Source organism: Equus caballus, chromosome 17 (assembly GCF_041296265.1).
Source record: "Equus caballus isolate H_3958 breed thoroughbred chromosome 17, TB-T2T, whole genome shotgun sequence".
In the NCBI taxonomy this organism is placed as follows: Eukaryota; Metazoa; Chordata; class Mammalia; order Perissodactyla; family Equidae; genus Equus; species Equus caballus.
Genome location: NC_091700.1, coordinates 59,181,749 through 59,198,190, shown reverse-complemented (window position 1 = coordinate 59,198,190; position 16,442 = coordinate 59,181,749).

The window sequence follows — 16,442 nt, the reverse complement described above, 5'->3', positions numbered from 1 at the left end:
GTTCTCTCATGTGCTCTTTCTCTGTGTGCTTTCTACTAAGAACAGACACATCTTCCATCATATCCTTCAGCTTTATGACAGTCTGATCAACTTCTGTTACACTCACAGTTTTATCACACGTTCTCCTATCCACTTAAGGAAGTACATAGACAAACTTCACAAGCAGAGTAACATTTATCCTTTAAATTCTTCACTTGTTGAAAAACTACTCTCTCATGCTAAAAATTTCTTTCTACAGAAAGAAAAATAAATTGAAATCAGAAGGCAATTCTCAGAAGGAGGGATTGTTCAAACAGAAATGACCTGATTTTTTGACGAGGAATAAATTTCTTGCTATATGAAAAAGACAGCAAAGAGCAATACATTAGTGATATTAGAAAGGGGAAAAGCATTATTGCTACTTCTACAACTCCTGGAATTTGAACAATAATGTTCCCAAACCACATATCAAATATTTCCTTACTTACTGTTAAAAGGTCTCTAGATTAAACAAATCTGAAGATATAAGGTGATAAAATATATCCATCTACTGACAGAGGAATTATGTTCACATACACCTTTATTTTCAGATAACTTTTTATAGTCTAGTAGTTTCAGCTTAATAAAAACTATAAACAAATTTAAAAATGGGAATATATCTTAACCCTCAGGGATAAACCTTGAATGATGAAGAACATTCCTAAATATGAAATATATCATTAGAAAATAAAACAGAAGACTCTTTCTACAAAGTATTTTATGCATGTAAAAGATATTAAATTCACCATGAAAAGGTAAATAAAATAAAACAGATGATATGCTACATGAAGGGACCTGGGAGAGGTCAGGACATTTTAATTTGATGAAAGAATTATGTGGCAGGACTTCTGCAAGAGCACAGAGTGTTAGTTAGCAAAGATACTTATATGGCAATGGTTACTGTATATAAAGAAAATGTAAGTTGCTGACTGTGTACAAGAATGTGTGTGCGCATATGTTTGTGTGTTTGTATGTTAAGGTTTTTTTTAGAGAAGAAGTGAAGATATATTGGAAAAAGGCAAGTATGCAAAATAAGATATTGGACATATGATTACTTTTATTATTATTAGAAATACTATTTTAAAATGTACCCATAATTGCACTCTGTAACTAAATCAAAGTTATTATCTATTCAAGTGAACTTCTTTGTATATATCTATTTTTTCTACTTTAAAATGAATCATAAATGCTATGTTTAGGTACAATCTTAATATTTTCATATGTTAATTACAGATAATTTCACATTCTATATTTTTAACTAACACCATGCCAAGTATATTTTTCCACTTTGCTACATTTTGTTTGCCCTAACCTCTACAAAACTTATCTTCTTTCTTCTTCATTACTCTATTTTCCTTGCTCACATTGTTGTGTAAGTGTTGTAAAAATAAATATAATCTAACTATATATCACAATAACAAACAGTATGGATTTGCTTATAGCTTGCTTTTCCACTCATAAATACATAAATGACTTAGAGACCAGAATTTGGTGAAATATACATGTGATTGTATTTCTTATGGAAACTACTTAAAGAATAGAATTTGAGGTGTGTGGCTTTATTCCAATTTATTTATGGGTCAACTCAGGGATGCAGGAATATTATTAGGGAAACACCATAAAGAATATAGTCCAAAAGACGCAGTACCACCCAATTTTGACCTATTGCGCTCAGAAAAAAGGGAAGAGAGGGCGGTCTCTACTGGCCTTGTGGGCAGCGACTGGGCCGTGTCAGCAGAACGTTGGCTACCAGAGTATTTAGGCTAATTGACAAATGAGCAATTTCCACCTCCCTGTGTGTAGGAGCACACGCAAGGGTTGTGAAGATGGAAGGCTTTGCTCTCGCGAACGGTGCCGATCTGCATGACTATCCTCTGCCTGATGTGGCCCACGTCAAGAACCTTTCTTCCAGATAAAAGCTTTGAAAGAGAAGGAGGTGGCCTTCTGGAGCAGCGTCTCCATTGACGAAAAGTTTGGATTCTATCATATTAAGTTCAACAAGAGCTTCGCTGAATTGAATAGGCGCACTAACCAGCGGAAGTGGATCTGGGGCGCGGCCCTGTTCTTCATCGACTTCACTGCTCTGGTTCTGATATGGAGAAGCGCTTTGTGGATGGCTCTATCCCACACACTCTGAAGAGAAGTGGGTGGCCAAACAGACCGAGAAGATGTTTTTAATATATTCTCCTTCTATTTTTAGTCATGTGAAGTTTCATCTCAACATAACTAAGGTTATATCAGCGCCATGCCAAAGTATTTGAGTGTGGCAGAGTGAAAAACCAATTGATACGGTATAGCAGTGTAAGGATTGCTGTGGTATAAAGTCTTACTCGAACATCTAGAAATCGGAAAAGTTTAGAAAAATATTTGTCTCTGTGTATTGATTGATGCAAATGAGGACATTTATAATGTTATGATAACCACTCCACCTGCAAATGATATTTTTGAATATTAACTACATCTCCAGTTTAATATATCACTTGATTGGCATGGTGTGTATTATTTGCTATTGATATCATACTATTTTATGCATCTTTGGCTTTCATAAAAAAAGAGTTGGCCCAATTATCTGCTTTAAAGTTATAAAAACATTATGACATCTATCCACACAAGATAAATAAGACTTGTAGAATCCTCTAATTTTAGTACTCAAGGTACGGCCAGTATAAGTCTTGTGACACAAAGTCAACCACCTACCTTCAGCCTATATAGCAAAGAAGCAAGAGAGTTGCAAAAATATGATTCATTTGTTAGTAGTCTGTTTCATAGAATGCAATGATGTTGTTCCTTCACTCTATTCATTTCAATAAAAGCAGTGGGAAGAGGTGGCTTTTAGCATTCAAGTGTCACAAAGGCACCAGCACAGAGCAAGGTGAGATGCTTCTTGGAGCATTTGACCTATATATCCTGATGTTTTGGAAGCCAGCTAAGAGTCTGGCTGAAACTAATTTGATTTCTGCATCAAGGGGAAAAGATGCAATAGGAGCAAATTAAACTTCCAGAATACAGCAGGGCAAAGGTGATGAGTTTTCCCATATGTTATGAGGACACTGCAAACATTAACTTTAATAGAGTGAGATTGAAAGTGTCTCACTCAAGAGGGTTACCTGTCATAGTGAGATTTCTACACAAGCATAAGCCAAGGGGAAAGTGATAATATATCATCCAGAGAGTGCATTGAACATTCCAAGGAAATACAATCTCATAGGTCCCTGGGTGCTTGAAGCAACCACACAAAACAAAAAGTCAGATGGCCCCAAGGTCAGGCTACCATAAAACCAGTAATTAGGACTCTTTGATTGCTTCTCACATCTCCTTCCATATGTCAATCTGGAGGAAGCAAAGGCAGGAGCGAAAGAGAAGTAGGAAGAGCAAGGTCAGTGAGTGTACATCATCTCTTTCCCCTCTACAGGTTTCTTAGTCCAGTTCAAGCATGAGCCAAATAGGAAAAGCTATGAACTTGGTGTGTGATGAAAGATTTTTTATTTAGGTTAGATTGGCCATTTTAATAAGTAAAACTAACACAAAGCTTGTACTTAAAAATTAAGGAAAAGCTACAGAATTTACTGAAGATATCACCCATAGGTAAGGAAGAGATATGAAAAACTGTGGGTTCAAAAGACAGAGAGGACAGGAAAAAAAATAGGCAATTCTTTATTTACTCCCTAAGTCCTCCATCTCGTTAAATAAGATAGTTACAAATAAATGTACATTACTATTTTTTTAATATGAAGATACAATGCATGATAAATATGGGAGAAAACTAAGGAAATTATTAACTTTCTGGCATTTTGAAAATGAACTAATGGACACGATTCTATCCTATCTCAAAATAATGGAATAAAGAACTAGAGAATTGAATACTTTATGAGGAAGTGCACTTAAAAGATCAGAACACATTTATTTTAACAATTAGAATTAAAATAGCTATGTTGTTGATTCTTGAAAATCCTTTTTCACCTAGAAAACAAATGTTTTATTGTAAAAAAAAAATAAAAAATAATTTTTTGAGACTTGCTTTCTCCAAATATAGCGAAATTTTTTAATAGAAAAAATTTTTGTTTACCTATGTTAGGAGAGAAAGTCAGTGAAAGAAAATGAGGTACTTACTAGCTAGTATTCAATTTGTTAAATTCTGGAAATAAGAAAGAGGAAATAAAAATAAGGTATTTGAGAACCGTAATACAAGACAACACTAAAAAATCAACAAACAAAACCTATATTTGCTGAAAATTCAATTTCCTTGTCATGTCTTTTTAAATATTAATTTTAGCCAATTTGATCCAAAATGAGCTGTAGACGTAATTAGAAAACTAATGGGTTGAACAAACTTGTGTTGATTACGTAGCTTCAGTGTAAGCAATAGAGCTCCAGGATGGAGTTCGACAGACTTTTTCATTATCAAAGTCATGAGGGAGAAATCCTAAGGGATTAGGTAGAGGATGATAGATTTTTCCTTATTCTCAAATTACTCACTGAACTCTAGGACACCAAAAGAAAATCCTGATTTCTATATATTTTACCTGAATTGAACAAAAACTAGGATCATAATGATTATGTTTATTACTGCCATTGTACTTATCCTGAGAACACTAGGTTAAGAAAATTATTTAATCATGCTTTTAATAATAGTGAATAAAGCCTAATTTGGTTGAACAGTATTGGTATCTGTCAAGTTTTCTGAAAATAAAATTCATTTAAAAATGGAAAATTTTATTTATAAAATAAAACCAGATCACCATAAAAAAGAAGATTTAAAGTGTTTTCCCATACACCAAAAAAAAAGGGGGGGGGAATATATAAGACTAATTTAGCAAACAGGAACTAAAACAGAAGAACAAATATGAGTTTTCTGAGAAGAGTAAGTTACAGAACAATATATGTAATGTAACTCCATTACTATAAAAATAGATAGGTATAGAGATCATAACATAAAAGAGTTGTTACTACCTAGAGGAAGATGTTGAGTATTCGAAAATTTTATTTTTAGTGATTTTTAATTTTTTAGTAAAAATCATAGATGTTTAAAATTTATTTTTTTAATTTTAATTGTTATGGTAAGAACGTAATATGACATTTACCTTCTTAACAATTTTTTAATACAAGTAATTAAACAACACACTCTTGTGCAACCAATAGATCAAAGAAGAAATCAAAAGGGAAATTAGAAAATATCTTGAGAGAAATGAAAATGAAAATGCAACATATCAAAAGTTATAGAATGCAGCAAAAGTACTTTTAAGAGGGAAGTTTATAGTGGTAAATGGCTACATTAAAAATAAAATAAGATCGGAGGCTGGCCCCGTGGCCCAGTGGTTAAGTTTGCATGCTCTGCAGTGCTAACCCAGGGTGTCACCGGTTTGGATCCTGGGCACAGACATGGCACAGCTCATTAAGCCATGCTGAGGTGGTGTCCCACGTGCCACAACTGGAGGCACCACAACTAAAAAATATGCAACTACATACTGAGGGTATTTGGGGAGATAAGCAGGAAAAAAAAAAAAAAAGAAGATTGGCAACAGTTGTTAGTTCAGATGCCAACCTTTAAAAAAATAAAAATAAAAATAAATAAATAAAATAAGATCTCAAGCAATCTAAAATTACACCTTAAGGAACTGGGAAAAGAAGAACAAACTAAACCCAAAGCTAGCAGGAAGAAGGAAATAATAAAGATTGGCACAGAAATAAATGAAATAGACACTAGAAAAACAACTTAAAAGATCAATGAAACTAAGATCTGGTTTTTTGAAAAGATAAACAAAATTAACAAAAGTTTAGCTAGACTTACTAAGAAATAAAGATGATTCAAATAAAAAATTAGAAATGAAAGAAGAGTTGTAGCAGATGTCACAGAAACAAAGGATCATAAGAGACTATGATAAACAATATAAGCCAAAAAGTTGGGTAACATAGGAAAAAATGGATAAATCCTAGAAACATATAATGTAACAAGACTGAATCATGAAGAAAAAGAACGTCTGAATAGATGTGCAATTTGTATGGATATTGAATCAGGAATCAAAACTCTCCCAACAAGTAAAAATCCAGGAACCGTTGGCTTCACTGATGAGTTATACCAAAGATTTAAAGAATTAACATCAATCCTTCTCAAACTCTTCCAAACAGTTGGAACGGAGGGAACACTTCCAAATTTATTTTATGAGGCCAGTGTTATCCTGATACTAAAGCCAGAAAAAGACACCACAAAAAAAGAAAACTGCAGGCCACTACCCTGATGAACATACATTCAAAAATCCTCAAAAAAATACTAGCAAATTGTATTCAACATCACATTTAAATATCAAACATCTTGACCAAGAATGGTTCAATATATAAAAATTAAACAACTATAAGTCATATTGGAAGAATACAGGATAAAGATCACATGATAATAGTCTCAATAGATGCAGAAAAAGCACTTGACAGAATTCAACACATGAATTCTGTGATTCTTTCATGACAAAAAACCACTCAACAAACTAAGAATGGAAGGAAGTATCTGCACATAATGAAGACCATATATGAAAAGCCCACAGCTAACATCATATTCAGTGGTGAAAAACTGAAAGCATTTCCTCTAAGATCAAAGACAAGGCATGTGTGCCCACTCTCACTACTTCTAGTCAGCATTGTCCTGGATGTCCCAGCCAGAGCAATTAGGCAAGAAAAAAAATAAAATGTATCTAAATTGGAGAGGAAGAAATAAAATTATCTATTTGGAGATGATATGATCTATATGTAGAAAACCCAAAAGACTTCATAAAAATTTGTTAGAAATAATAAACAAATTTAGTAAAGTTGCAGTATATAAAGTCATCCTTTAAAAAAATCAGTTGCTTTTCTATACATGGACAATGAATTATCTGAAAAGAACATTAGGAAAACAATAGCACCAAAAATAGTAAAATTCTTAGCAATAAACTTAACTAGAGGTGAAAGACTTGTACATTGAAAATTAAAAACTTAGATTAACGAAATTAAAGAGGACACAAACAAATGCAAAGACACTGATATTCATGGATTGGAAGACTTGATATTGTTAAAATGCTCCTATTATGTCAAGCAATGTACCCGTTTACTTCAATTGCTACCAAAATACCAATGGCATTTTTAGAGTAATAGGAAAACAATTCTAAAATTCATACTGAACTACAAAAGACCCCAAATAGCCAGATGAATCTTGTGAGAAGAGAAGAAACCCGGAAGCATCACCTTTGCTGATTTTGAAATATTTTACCGAGTTACAGCAATTAAAACAGTATGATGCTCTCATAAAGACAGACATATAGACCAATGGAATAAAATAGAGTATGCCAATAAACCCACACACACTTGTCAATTAATCTTTGGCAAGTGTGTCAAGAATGCACAATGAGGAAATGATAGTGTTTACCAAAAATTGTGTTGGGAAAACTGGTTATCCATAAACTAAAAACTGAAACTGCACCTTTCTCTTACACCATGCACAAAAAGCAACTCAAGTAGATTAAAAACTTAAATGTAAGACCTGAATCTATAAGCCCCTAGAAAAACATAGCAGAAAACCTTCATGATAGTGTTCTTAGCCATGATTTTGTGGATATGACTCCAACAGCACAGGTAGCAAAAGCAAACATAGACAAATAGGACTACATCAAACTATAAAGTTTCTGCACAGTAAAGGAAACAATCAATAGAGTGAAAAGGAATGGGAGAAAATATTTGCAAACCATTTATCTGATGAGTTATTTTCCAAAATATATAGGAAACTCCTACAACTCGAAGGCAAAAGCAACAAACAAGTAAAAATCCTAATAACCCAATTTAAAAAATGGGCTAAAAACTTGAATAGACATTTCTCCAAAGAAGACATACAAAAGTCCAACAGATATATGGAAATATCAATGCTAGTAATCATCGATGAAATACAAATCAAGGCCACAATGAAATATCACCTCAGACCTCTGAAGATGGCTATTATCAAAAAAACCAAGACAACAAGTGTTAGTGAGAATGTGAAATAATTGGAACCCCTGTAGCTATTGTTGCTGATAAATAAATGAAAAGCAACAGCATATACTGGAGTATATGAGGAAGCCATTTGGTTTAAAACTAGTTGGGCTTGACGTTGCTTTTCCAAAAGGGCCTGATGTGGCTTGTTGACCATGCATTGTACATCTACTTTAAATATTTACTATGTCCCAAAGACAAGAATGATGTCCCTAAAGTTAGGGATGTAGCTTCCTCTCCCCCATATTGGCATTTCTTTAAGGATAAGCATCTCTTCCTGGAAACTAAGGATTGATTCTGTGCTCACCTTGTGACCACTGACTTGCTGTGCTAGCTAAGCATATCATGACAATTGTAAAAGAGACGTTCCTATCATATGTGATGTATGTTCTTTATTCCGAGACAGTGTATAACCACTCTGTACACCCCACTTCTTGGTGCCCTTCCTTTCTTAGAGAAGGAAGGCCCCAGGCTATTCCTCAGATCTGACTCATAATAAACTCACCCCAATTTTCATTTACAGATTGACTATGGATTATTTGCATCAACATTGGGAAGGGAAAATGGTGCAGCCACTATGTAAAACAGTATGGAGATTCCTCAAAAATTAAAAGTAGAACTATCATGTGATCTAGCAATCTCGCTTTTGGGTATGTTTCAAAAGAATTGAAATCAGGATCTTGAGGAGATATTAACACTCTGAAGTTCATTGCAGCCCTATTCACAATAGTCAAGATGTGGAAACAATCTATCCATTAACAAATGAATGAATAAAGAAAATGTGGTATATACATACAATGGAATATTATTCAGCCTGAAAAAAAGGAAGTTCTGCAATATGCAACAACACAAATGAAACTTGAGGACATTATGCTAAGTGAAATAAGCCAGTCACTGAATGACAAATATTGCATAATTTCACTTAGTGGAATGGTGGTTGCCAGGGGCTGGGTGGAGGGAGAAATGGGGAGTTGCTAATCAACAAGCATGAAGTTTCAGTTAAGCAAAATAAGTAAGTTTTATAGGTCTGTTGAACAACATTGTGTCTATAGTTAACAATACTGTATTAAATGCTTAAAAATTTGTTAAGAGATTAGTTCTCATGTTAAGTGTTCTTACTGCAATAAAATAAAATTTAAAGAATTGAAATATTAAAATTCTTTAGCTTGGAAATGGACATAAACATAAATAACACTTCAATAGAGCTGCTCATCAAGAAAATGACTGGTATCCTCATCTTTGCCATCCTTCAGAAAGTCTTTAAGAAAAACCAAAAGTAAAAAAATCAGATAAAAACAGAGATAAGGAGGCCGGCCTGGTGGCGCAGTGGTTAAGTGTGCAGGTTCCACTTTGGTGGCCCAGGGCTCACTGGTTAGGATCCTGGGTGCAGACATGGCACCGCTTGGCAAGCTGTGCTGTGGTAGGCATCCCACGTATAAAGTTGAGGAAGATGGGCACGGATATTATCTCAGGGCCAGCCTTCCTCAGCAAAAAGAGGAGGATTGGCAGCAGTTAGCTCAGGGCTAATCTTACTCAAAAAAAAAAAAAAAAAAAAGCAAAGATAGGTTAAGAAACAGAAAAAGAATGAGAAAACTTTCCTTTTTTGGTTGATGCTCAACCACCTACAGGAAGAAATGAATTCAGGGTGTCTTCAAATTCCTTGCAGCTCAAATTTCTTTTTAAAGTAAAGGTCATAATTAACCACTATTTTCAGATGTAGAGCTCAGGTTGTACAACCAGATAAATCTAGCTCAATTCTTAAGTTTCACTAATTATTAGTTATATTACCTGAAACCTGTCACTTAATGCTGCTGTGTTTCTGTTATTCTACCTAAAACAGAGAGGATAATATGCATCTCACAGAGCTGTATCGAAAATGAAAGGAGAGGATTTGGTCCATATTTTGCAATTTGTAAAAATCTTTCTTTTCCTTGAATGATCTTTTACTTTTAGATCTTAACAGACTTAGCAAGCCTCTTGTCTTATTGTTCAACAGAATAGAAATTTCCGACTGATATTTCACACGGATTAAAAGCATTGTATCAGCATTCAGTGGCATATTTTCCTGGATAATTTTATATTTTTACCTACAGTGTTAATTCTTATAAATAACAACAACATTGAAGACACTTTAACCTAAATTATAAAAATATCATTTTACAAAAATATAGCAAACTATATACTGAAACTGAATTGAGGATAGTGTATTTGTGCCTAGCTAAATTAGTAATAAGATCTATGAAGTTATTAGAATTTATAACTAGCCATCATTTTATCAGTCTTACTATCTAATCCTATATGACAAAGCATTCATGATACATGTATAGCCAGATGATGCAGATAGATGGCAAGTCAAAAAAAAAAAAAAAAAGATCAAACCGGTTTGCATAATGGACATATTTCTCTTCATCAATGTCAAATTCTACTCTCTTCTCCAGTGAACTGATAATTACATCATTATTTGCCTTTATATTTGAAAGATAATCTATTTGACTTATACATCTGGTAATTCCTGCCACATAAATAGATGAGGTTGGGGTTTTAGATTTATCATCATAGCCGCACGAGACATTAGTGAGCAACTTTCTTCAGTAAGGAGACTTGATGCTTGGCTACATTGTCCTTCACAGGCAAGGTCATGGAGGATTAAAAAACATGCTTGCTAATTGTTCCTATTATGATTGATGTAGGGTGGCTTTTTGTTTGCATAAACTTGTCAAAATGAAATCCCAAAATGACCTCTCCTTGGCTTAGAAAACACCAATTTCACAATTTTATTGACGCCAAGAAAAAGTTGATATAGCAAGTGACATGGGCTGTATTTGTATACCTTTTTGTATTGCTTAGATATGCCCTAAAATAGTTCATAGCTAAGAAAATAACATAAGTTAAGATTATTGTACACAATTGACAAAATACTGCTTTACTCTTCATTTGTATTTGATAACAGTGAGTAAATACGACTAGAAAGTTTTTCATGTGTCATCCATAATTTTGACTTTGGTAATTGGAATAAATCAACAGCACCTTAAAAATAAATATGAAAAATAAATTGGTAAATCACTTAGTTAATTCTAAAGTTATTATATATATTCTTCCTGTCTTTTTCAATCTGTTATAATAACCACAGAAAGAATACACATAGATATGCTTGAGAATTACATATCTTATTATTATTGATGCCTTCACTGACATTTGTTTTCAGCATAGTTTTGATTATCACAATTTGTATTTCTTGTCAGTGTAAACTAAACCAGAGTTGAAACTGATTAAATAGATTTAAATAGCACCATTAGAATTAACTTGGATTGCATATAATTTCTTCAGATAGACAGTAAATTTGGACCACCCTAGTCATAAATATTGGATATTTCTGAGACATAGTTAAATAGAACAATTTAGAACAATCAATTGGAAGTGAAAATGTTACTTTCATTGTCATACGGAACCCATATTGTTTGTCCTTATCCAGATTCAAATAAAGTATATTTAATATATCAATCTCTCTTCATTTGTACCAATCTGGAAAATTAACTTTAAGAAGATGTTATCTCAAACAATTCTTATAAATGAAGCAATAATTTGAGGGGAATATGTATTAAGAGAATGTAAACAATTCTTAGTTTGATCTCCAATGAGAGAGTTAAATATAGGAAAGATTAAGCCTTAGGTGATCAATATGTACAAGTCAATTTACTTACTTTTATATACAAGTTATGGGATCCATTCATAATCACATGAAAAAGTTAATATATCAATAAATACATGCAAGTTTACTCTAATTTGCAAACAATTAGATCTTTCGAAGGCTGCCATGTCTAATTTTGGAGACGATATTTAAAGGAGACTTGGTAAACTAGAAAAGAAACCATCAGGATACAAAAATGATAAAAGAAATAAAGACTTCTGCCTCTGTAATAATTAAATCAATTCCTGCCCAACCGACTCTCCTATTAAACAAACAAACCATAATATATGAATATATTTCAAAAACAAGCTCCTGAAGAACACTAGCATGAAAGAAGCAGACAGATTCTCCTGGGGAGTTTAGACTTAGAGCAGGGAAATTATATGAGTTGAATTTCTATTTTTGTGGCCTAGTATATTCAGCGGCGGGGTACCTAGTGAAAAGGCACACAGACTTGCTAGCCAGGAGATCCAGAACACTGAAGCCAGGGAAATTCTTGCTACAAAACTGGTGAGATACTAGAAGGGAAAAGGCCGGGGAAGAGATATCAAATTCTAACTATCCACAATCCTGATTAATCACGGAAATATTCATAGAAAAGACCCAAAGCAGCTCAAACAGAAACAAAAGATCTGAACTGAGACCAAAGATGTTACTCAAGAGATAATGTTTATAGTTGAACTCTAACCAAGATGCTTGCCTTCTAAAACAAATAAACAATATTCATTTGACAAAAATAGCAGAATCCAGAATTTCCACAACTTAACGTTCATAATGTCCAGAATATAATCCAAAATTGTCCTAATGCAAATCATGAAGAAAACGTAACACCTTCCCAAGGGAAAAGAATATCGACTAAGCTTGCCCCTGAGATAATCAAGATGTCAGAATTATTAGATAGAGATTTTCAAGCAGCTACTAAAACTACTTAAACTAAAATAGAATATGCTCTCAATGGAAAAAATATAAAAAGTGTCAGTAGGGAAATAGAAATGATTTTTTAAAAGAATCAAATAAATAATTGTAAAGCTAAACTTAGAGTACATCCATTGGGTGGATCAATAGAAATTATACAAAGTAATAAACATATAAAAACAGTGAAGTGAACATAACCTCAGAAACCAGTGGACAATATTCAATGGTACAGCATCTTTATATTTGGAGTAAGAGAAGACGAGGAAAGAGAGAAGGAGAAAGAAAGACTATTTGAGTAAATAATGACCAAAAAGTTTCTTAAATTTGATAATAGACAAAAACTGACATCTATGAAATGTTCAAAAAAAAAAAAAGAAGAAGAAATTGCAAAGAAGCAACACTCATAGCAGCACTGAAAGCCAAAGAAAAAGAGCAAATCTTGAAAGCAGTAAGACAAAAATGAGACATTACATGGGGTGGGGCAACAGTTGATTAATGGTAACCTCATCAGAAACTAAGGAGGCCAGGGGCCGGCCTGGTGGTGCAGCAGTTAAGTTCTCGCGCTCGTTTCTTGCCTGCCGGGGGTTTGCCAGTTCAGATCCCAGGTGCGGACATGGCACCGCTTGGCACACCATGCTGTGGTAGGCGTCCCACGTAGAAAGTAGAGGAAGATGGGCACGGATGTTAGCTCAGGGCCAGCCTTCCTCAGAAAAAAAGAGGAAGGTTGGCAGTAGTTAGCTCAGGGCTCATCTTCCTCAAAAAAAAATAAACAAATAAATAAACTAAGGAGGCCAAAATAGAATGAAACAACATCTTTAGAGAAAATCACTATGAATCCAGAATTCAGCAACATGTGAAAATGTACTTCAAAATGAAGACATTTGAAGATAAGAAGAATAATCAGAGAATTTTCACCAGAAGACTTTCACTACAAGAAATGCTAAATGTACTTCAAAATGAAGACATTTGAAGATAAGAAGAATAATCAGAGAATTTTCACCAGAAGACTTTCACTACAAGAAATGCTAAAAAGAAATGTCTTATATCCTCAAGGGAAATGATACTAGATAGAACTTTGCAACCTCAGAATAGAATGGTGTGCATCAGAAATGATTATTCTCTGCATCCACGCTAAAGACTATCCTTTAAAAAAAATATTCCTCTTGTCCTCTTTATACTGCATTAACTATTAAAAGCAAAATTTATAATATTGTATTGTGGACATTATCACACACATATTTATATGTATATATACATACACATAATGTATACATATGTATTTAGACAGAGGAAAATATTTGTCAACTGTAGTATACAGCATGAGGATGATAGATCTAATTGCAAAGTTTCTACATTTGTTATGAAGTGGTTAATAAGAACAGTAAAAGGACTGTACAGTTTAAGGGTCTATATTGTAATTCTAGAAAAGACACACACACTCCAAAATGCAAAGAAGTATATAGCTAAAATGACAACGGGAAAATAAAATAAAATTCTAAAAAAATATTTAATATGGGAACTATCCTCATTATCTTCCCAATTTTTCTATAAATCTAAACTGGTCTAAAAATAAAGCTTCTGGGGCCGGCTCTGTGGCCGAGTGGTTAAGTTCGTGCACTCCGCTGCAGCGGCCCAGGGTTCGGATCCCAGGAGTGGACATGGCACCGCTCGCCAGGCCACGTTGAGGATGCGTCCCACATCCCATAAATAGAAGGAAGTGCAGCTAAGATATACAACTGTGTACGGTGGTGGGGGAGGTGGCTTGGGGAGATGAAGCAGAAAAAAAAAAAAAAAGATTGGCAACAGTTGTTAGCCCAGGTGCCAATCTTTGAAAGAAAAAAAAAGGAAGATTGGCAACAGTTGTTAGCCCAGCTGCCACTCTTTAAAAATAAATAAATAAATAAAAATAAGCCTTCTTAAAAATGTTTAAATAAATTTTAATATCCAGAAAATTAGGCACAAAAGAATAAAAACCAGAGGGAAAATATACAAAATCTTAAAATAAAATTAAAAATCAAAGCAATCATATAATTAATTGCATTAAATTTAGTGAATTAAACATTCAGATCAAAAGCAGAGACTGTCAGAGGGAAAAGGGACAAAGTCCAAATATATGCTGTCTCCAAGAGAATCTTCTTTAAATATAGAGCCCCTTATATGTCCAAAATAAACAGGTGAAAAACATACTACTCAAATAGAAGTTTGGAGCGATTATCTTAATATTAAGTAAATATTAGGTAAAACAGATTAGCAGAAAAAAATTAAGATCAATCATAAAGAAGGACATATCATAATAAATGCCCATTTAATGAGGAGAGCATTCCAATTATAAATATGAATATATTTAATATCAGAGCTTCAATCTATGAGACTAGCATTGTCAGAATAAAAGGAAAATATAGAAAATTCCAAAAGGTAACCTAATCCTACCATAAGAATTTAGAATAAAAAGAGCAAATTAAACATAAAGTAGGTAGGACAGAAATGATAAATGTAAGAACAGAAATTAATCAATAGTAAAGTAATAAACATTAGAAAATATAAATAAATCCAAAGGCTTATTCTTTGAAAAGGTTAGTAAAATAGTTACTTGCTTGGCCAATGAAGAAAAAGAGAAGGGCATAAAAAAAGCAATATACGGAATAGAAAGTGGACACTACTAAAGATCCTATGTACAGTAAAAAGATAAATTGAATATAAGGAACAAATTCTGCTAATGTATTTGAAACTCTAACCATGGAGAAATGATCATATGATTTTTGTCTCTATAATTTTATAATTCAGTGAAATATGTTAATTGATTTGAAATGTTAAACTAACTTTGAATTGCCAAAATTAAATCCACTTGGTTATGACTTACTATCTTTTCTCTATTCTTGTATTTCATTTGTGAAAATTTTGTTAGGCTTTTGCATATACATTGATAAGGATTATTGATCTGTAAATTTTCATTCTTCCAATATCTTTTAATTTGTTATTATAATGACGATATTGGCCTTGTAAAGTGAGTTGGGTAGGACTTCCTCATCTATTATCTGAAAATGTTTGTGAAGTTTTGGTATTAATTCTTCTCTATATTGTTGATAGAAGTGAACATTGTAGTCATCTGGGTCTGAAGTTTCCTTTGGGGACTGTATATAATAATAAATTCAATTCTTCTAACTGCTATATAAATAGTCAAGTATTCTATTTCTTTTTGTGTCAGTTTTGGTAATTTGTGTTTTTCAAAACATTCATCTACTTCATCTACTTTGTCAAATATCTTTTCACAGTTGTGTTTAATGCCTTCCTTTATTGTCCTTTGAATATCTATAGGATGTGTACTGTAGTATAAATTTAAGTGCAGATATATAGATCAAAGTGACAGAATAGAATCCAAACTGACCCAAATTTTTGTGACCAATTTCTTTTAAACAAGGATTTCAAAGGGATAATTGGGGTAAAATGAATTTTGACCCTTAATTTACACCATACCAAAAAATACCCTTATAATTCATCATAGATACACCTATGTAAATGTTATAATATAATAGCTATAATAAAATCTTTGCGATATTGAGTTAGGCAAATTTTACTAAACAGGGCAGAAAGATTAAAAACAAACACAAATAAGTAAATAGAAAATTAAATTTTAATCTTTTGCTCTTCAAATGATAGTTAAGATCATGCCTCAGATTATGAAAATATTTTAAAAATGTGTTGACAAATCATTTCTATCAAGGATTTAGAAAGAATACTTATAACTTGTAAGAAAAAAAATTTTTAATGGACAAATCACCAAAGAATAAGTATAAGCAACAATGCATAGTGTCACTATTCATTTGAGAAATGC